At 51.3% G+C, this 6,379-nt stretch overlaps 1 protein-coding gene across 1 annotated transcript in view; it reads left to right on the top strand.

Moving 5' to 3' along the window:
* Nucleotides 1–2,274: 2,274 nt before the first annotated feature.
* The window catches only part of SEC22A (SEC22 homolog A, vesicle trafficking protein), a 58,297-nt gene continuing 54,192 nt past the window's right edge, over nt 2,275–6,379 (top strand). The window contains exon 1 of the mRNA XM_075829032.1: nt 2,275–2,414. The gene's annotated coding sequence lies outside the window, so the exon portion shown is untranslated. The remainder of the gene's footprint in view (nt 2,415–6,379) is intronic.

Here is a 6,379-nt window from a genome sequence, read left to right as displayed (position 1 = left end):
GTTACTGAAAACCCAAAATTCCATCTCCGAAAATGAGAATATTATATAAGCCCAATTTCACAAATGATTTTTAATACGGAAATGTCGTCCTACTGAGAAGTCTGTCCAGTATCTGCCCTCAATACTTGGCCGGGGCTCCGACTCTGCATGAATTACTGCATCAATGCGACGTGGCATGGAGGCGATCAGCCTGTGGCACTGCTGAGGTGTGATCAATGCGGCGTGGCATGGAGGTGATCAGTCTGTGGCACTGATGAGGTTATCAATGCGGCGTGGTATGGAGGTGATCAGCCTGTGGCACTGCTGAGGTGTTATCAATGCGGCGTGGCATGGAGGCGATCAGCCTGTGGCACCGCTGAGGGGTTATCAATGCGGCGTGGCATGGAGGCGATCAGCCTGTGGCACTGCTGAGATGTTATCAATGCGGCGTGGCATGGAGGTGATCAGCCTGTGGCACTGCTGAGGTGTTATCAATGCGGCGTGGCATGGAGGTGATCAGCCTGTGGCACTGCTGAGATGTTATCAATGCGGCGTGGCATGGAGGGGATCAGCCTGTGGCACTGCTGAGATGTTATCAATGCGGAGTGGCATGGAGGTGATCAGCCTGTGGCACTGCTGAGGTGTTATCAATGCGGCGTGGCATGGAGGTGATCAGCCTGTGGCACTGCTGAGGTGTTATCAATGCTGCGTGGCATGGAGGCGATCAGCCTGTGGCACTGCTGAGGGGTTATCAATGCAGCGTGGCATGGAGGTGATCAGCCTGTGGCACTGCTGAGGTGTTATCAATGCTGCATGGCATGGAGGTGATCAGCCTGTGGCACTGCTGAGGTGGTATCAATGCGGCGTGTCATGGGGGCCATCAGCCTGTGGCACTGCTGAGGTGGTATCAATGCAGCGTGGCATGGAGGCGATCAGCCTGTGGCACTGCTGAGGGGTTATCAATGCGTCATTTTAAAGACTTAGGAAACCTGTGCGGGTGTTCTGTCTTGATTCGCTGATTAGAGTGACAATCTGCAAATTTTACCCAATATTCTCATTTCTGAGACACTAAATTTTGGGTTTTCAGTAACTGTTCCCATAATCATCAACATTAAAAGAATAAATGCTGGAAATAGATGTGTGTGTATTAGACTAGCAGCATTTTTATGGTGGATCTCCGCCTACTGTAGACTCTAAGGCTGTATTCGCACTGAGTTTTTTGCTGGAGGAAAATTCTTCCTGAAAAAACTTCTCCAGAAGGTTTTTGCACAGTGGTTTGACAAAAACTCGTCAAAACACTCGTCGAGGTGTTTTTTTTTTTTTTCCTCTTTCTGACTGATTGAAATGGGGTTTTGAATAGAAAAGGTCTCATCCCATTGTGTATATGAAAGATTATTTGCACTCCGTCAGAACAGAATGAGTAGGTTTAAAGCTCAGTGGCAAAGGTGGACTGACATGTTCCCAGGTTGAGGCAGATGAAGATAAATGGGGGCTTCCACACTGACTACAGTGAATATAATTGGGGAGGTGGTTAATATTGGTGAAGCACAATAAAGGATATAAGAATGTTTTACGAAATCTTTCCTTGTTTCCCTTCCCTGATGATGTTTTCAGTTTGCCTTCCTCAGCTGTTCTGGATGGTATTACTTTGTTCTTTGATCATCTTCTTGATGGTACAGTTTGTATGATTATGTACAACAATGTTTATCTGTGTTTAAAACCAATAAAAATCAATGTTGAAAAAAAAAAAAAGAAATGGGGTTTTGGAGGCGGAAACCGCCTCAAGATGGGTCATGACACTTCTTTTTACCGCGACGCGTTTTTTTTACTCGCGGTAAAAAAACTCGTCCAACTCAACTTGAAATCAATGGGAGGCATTTTCGGGCGGTGTTTGAGGAGTTTTTTGGCGCGGTTTCCGCGTAAAAAAACTCATCAAAGAACTCTGTGTGAACAGGGCCTAACAGACGGTGTACCTGATCATAGTTCCATTTCCATGTTTCAAAAAATCACAATCCCATAATGCAAAATGCCATTTTTATAAGAACCTTGTTGTAATCGGACCCGAAGCCAGTGATCGCGGCGGAGCCGGAGTCCGTGATCGCAGAGACTTCTACCCTACTCACTGACAGCAAATTACCTTGAATAACGCTTTACTTTCCCTTCTGTGTCGGGTTTAGGTGAATTAACGACTGTCGTAAAGCGGCTCTAGCTCCGCCACAAGCAGATAGGAAAACCGAGCACATGGTCAATACACGGATCACGTGTCCAGTCCCCGGAAGCGCCGCTCTGAAGCGGTTTCCATGGTAACTAACGTCTCCGCTCCCGGCATGCAGCGCGATGGACACGTCACGTATGAGGCAGAGAGAGGCCTGAATTGGAGTGACGGGAGCTCCGTGCTGGCGGCTGTGTTACCGGGGAGAGCCGCGATATAGATGGTAGGAAGACTAGAGGAGCTGTTATATAACTGCCGCAAATGTGAACTCATGTATAGACGTATATGCGACTTACACCGCACACAGCGGTCATACACAGGAGCAGGGAGTCTCCTACAGTATAATGACTATAGAGAGTGTCACCCAGTATACACCGCCTATACAGAGAGTGACACCCGGTATACACCTCCTATAGAGAGAGTGTCACCCGGTATACACCGCCTATAGAGAGAATGTCACCCGGTATACACCGCCTATAGAGAGAATGTCACCCGGTATGCACCGCCTATAGAGCGAGTGACACCCGGTATACACCGCCTATAGAGAGAGTGTCACCCGGTGTACACCGCCTATAGAGAGAGTGTCACCCGGTATGCACCGCCTATAGAGAGAGAGTGACACCCGGTATACACCGCCTATAGAGAGAGTGTCACCCGGTATACACCGCCTATAGAGAGAGTGTCACCCGGTATACACCGCCTATAGAGAGAGTGTCACCCGGTATACACCGCCTATAGAGAGAGTGTCACCCGGTATACACCGCCTATAGAGAGAGTGTCACCCGGTATACACCGCCTATACAGAGAGTGACACCCGGTATACACCGCCTATAGAGAGAGTGTCACCCGGTATACACCGCCTATAGAGAGAGTGACACCCGGTATACACCGCCTATAGAGAGAGTGACACCCGGTATACACCGCCTATAGAGAGAGTGTCACCCGGTATACACCGCCTATAGAGAGAGTGACACCCGGTATACACCGCCTATACAGAGAGTGACCCCCGGTATACACCGCCTATAGAGAGAGTGTCACCCGGTATACACCGCCTATAGAGAGAATGACACCCGCTGTACACCGCCTATAGAGAGAGTGACACCCGGTATACACCGCCTATAGAGAGAGTGTCACCCGGTATACACCGCCTATAGAGAGAGTGACACCCGGTATACACCGCCTATAGAGAGAGTGACACCCGGTATACACCGCCTATAGAGAGAGTGTCACCCGGTATACACCGCCTATAGAGAGAATGACACCCGCTGTACACCGCCTATAGAGAGAGTGACCCCCGGTATACACCGCCTATAGAGAGAGTGTCACCCGGTATACACCGCCTATAGAGAGAGTGTCACCCGGTATACACCGCCTATAGAGAGAGTGACACCCGCTGTACACCGCGTATAGAGAGAGTGTCACCCGGTATACACCGCCTATAGAGAGAGTGACACCCGCTGTACACCGCGTATAGAGAGAATGATACCCGGTGTACACCGCGTATAGAGAGAATGGCACCCGGTGTACACCGCCTATAGAGGGAGTGACACCCGGTATACACCGCCTATAGAGAGTGTCACCCGGTATACACCGCCTATAGAGAGAGTGTCACTCGGTATACACCGCCTATAGAGAGAGTGTCACCCGCTGTACACCGCCTATAGAGAGAGTGACACCCGCTGTACACCGCCTATAGAGAGAATGGCACCCGGTGTGCACCGTGTATAGAGAGAATGGCACCCGGTGTACACCGCCTATAGAGAGAATGACACCCGGTATACACCGCCTATAGAGAGAGTGACACCCGGTATACACCGCCTGTAGAGAGAATGACACCCGGTATACACCGCCTGTAGAGAGAGTGTCACCCGGTATACACCGCCTATAGAGAGAGTGACACCCGGTATACACCGCCTATAGAGGGAGTGACACCCGGTATACACCGCCTATAGAGAGAGTGACACCCGGTATACACCGCCTATAGAGAGAATGTCACCCGGTATACACCGCCTATAGAGAGAGTGACACCCGCTATACACCGCCTATAGAGAGAGTGACACCCGGTATACACCGCCCATAGAGAGAATGACACCCGGTGTACACCGCCTATAGAGAGAATGACACCCGCTGTACACCGCCTATAGAGAGAGTGACCCCCGGTGTACACCGCCTATAGAGAGAGTGACACCCGGTATACACCGCCTATAGAGAGAATGTCACCCGGTATACACCGCCTATAGAGAGAGAGTGACACCCGGTATACACCGCCTATAGAGAGAGAGTGACACCCGGTATACACCGCCTATAGAGAGAGTGACACCCGGTATACACCGCCTATAGAGAGAGTGACACCCGGTATACACTGCCTATAGAGAGAATGTCACCCGGTATACACCGCCTATAGAGAGAGAGTGACACCCGGTATACACCGCCTATAGAGAGAGTGTCACCCGGTATACACCGCCTATAGAGAGAGTGTCACCCGGTATACACCGCCTATAGAGAGAGTGTCACCCGGTATACACCGCCTATAGAGAGAGTGTCACCCGCTGTACACCGCTTATAGAGAGAGTGACACCCGCTGTACACCGCCTATAGAGAGAATGGCACCCGGTGTGCACCGCGTATAGAGAGAATGGCACCCGGTGTACACCGCCTATAGAGAGAATGACACCCGGTGTACACCGCCTATAGAGAGAATGACACCCGGTATACACCGCCTATAGAGAGAGTGACACCCGGTATACACCGCCTGTAGAGAGAATGACACCCGGTATACACCGCCTGTAGAGAGAGTGTCACCCGGTATACACCGCCTACAGAGAGAGTGACACCCGGTATACACCGCCTACAGAGAGTGACACCCGGTATACACCGCCTATAGAGAGAGTGACACCCGGTATACACCGCCTATAGAGAGAGTGTCACCCGGTATACACCGCCTATAGAGAGAGTGTCACCGGCTGTACACCGCCTATAGAGAGAGTGACACCCGCTGTACACCGCCTATAGAGAGAGTGACACCCGCTGTACACCGCCTATAGAGAGAGTGTCACCCGGTGTACACCGCCTATAGAGAGAATGACACCCGGTGTACACCGCCTATAGAGAGAATGACACTCGGTGTACACCGCGTATAGAGAGAATGGCACCCGGTGTACACCGCCTATAGAGAGAATGGCACACGGTGTACACCGCCTGTAGAGAGAATGACACACGGTATACACCGCCTGTAGAGAGAATGACACCCGGTATACACCGCCTGTAGAGAGAGTGTCACCCGGTATACACCGCCTGTAGAGAGAGTGACACCCGGTATACACCGCCTGTAGAGGGAGTGACACCCGGTACACACCGCCTATAGAGGGAGTGACACCCGGTATACACCGCCTATAGAGAGAGTGTCACCGGTATACACCGCCTTTAGAGAGAGTGACACCCGGTGTACACCGCCTATAGAGAGAGTGACACCCGGTGTACACCGCCTATAGAGAGAATGACACCCGCTGTACACCGCCTATAGAGAGAGTGACCCCCGGTGTACACCGCCTATAGAGAGTGTCACCCGGTATACACCGCCTATAGAGAGAGTGTCACTCGGTATACACCGCCTATAGAGAGAGTGTCACCCGCTGTACACCGCCTATAGAGAGAGTGACACCCGCTGTACACCGCCTATAGAGAGAATGGCACCCGGTGTGCACCGCGTATAGAGAGAATGGCACCCGGTGTACACCGCCTATAGAGAGAGTGTCACCCGGTATACACCGCCTATAGAGAGAGTGACAACCGGTATACACCGCCTATAGAGAGAATGTCACCCGGTATACACCGCCTATAGAGAGAATGTCACCCAGTATACACCGCCTATAGAGAGAGTGTCACCCGGTATACACCGCCTATAGAGAGAGTGTCACCCGGTATACACCGCCAATAGAGAGAGTGTCACCCGGTATACACCGCCTATAGAGAGAATGTCACCCAGTATACACCGCCTATAGAGAGAGTGTCACCCGGTATACACCGCCTATAGAGAGAGTGTCACCCGGTATACACCGCCAATAGAGAGAGTGTCACCCGGTATACACCGCCTATAGAGAGCGTGTCACCCGGTATACACCGCCTATAGAGAGAGTGACACCCGGTATACACCGCCTATAGAGAGAGTGACACCCGGTATACACCGCC

This window comes from Rhinoderma darwinii, chromosome 6, assembly GCF_050947455.1.
Source record: "Rhinoderma darwinii isolate aRhiDar2 chromosome 6, aRhiDar2.hap1, whole genome shotgun sequence".
NCBI lineage: Eukaryota > Metazoa > Chordata > Amphibia > Anura > Rhinodermatidae > Rhinoderma > Rhinoderma darwinii.
This window is presented reverse-complemented; position numbering and strand designations above follow the sequence as displayed.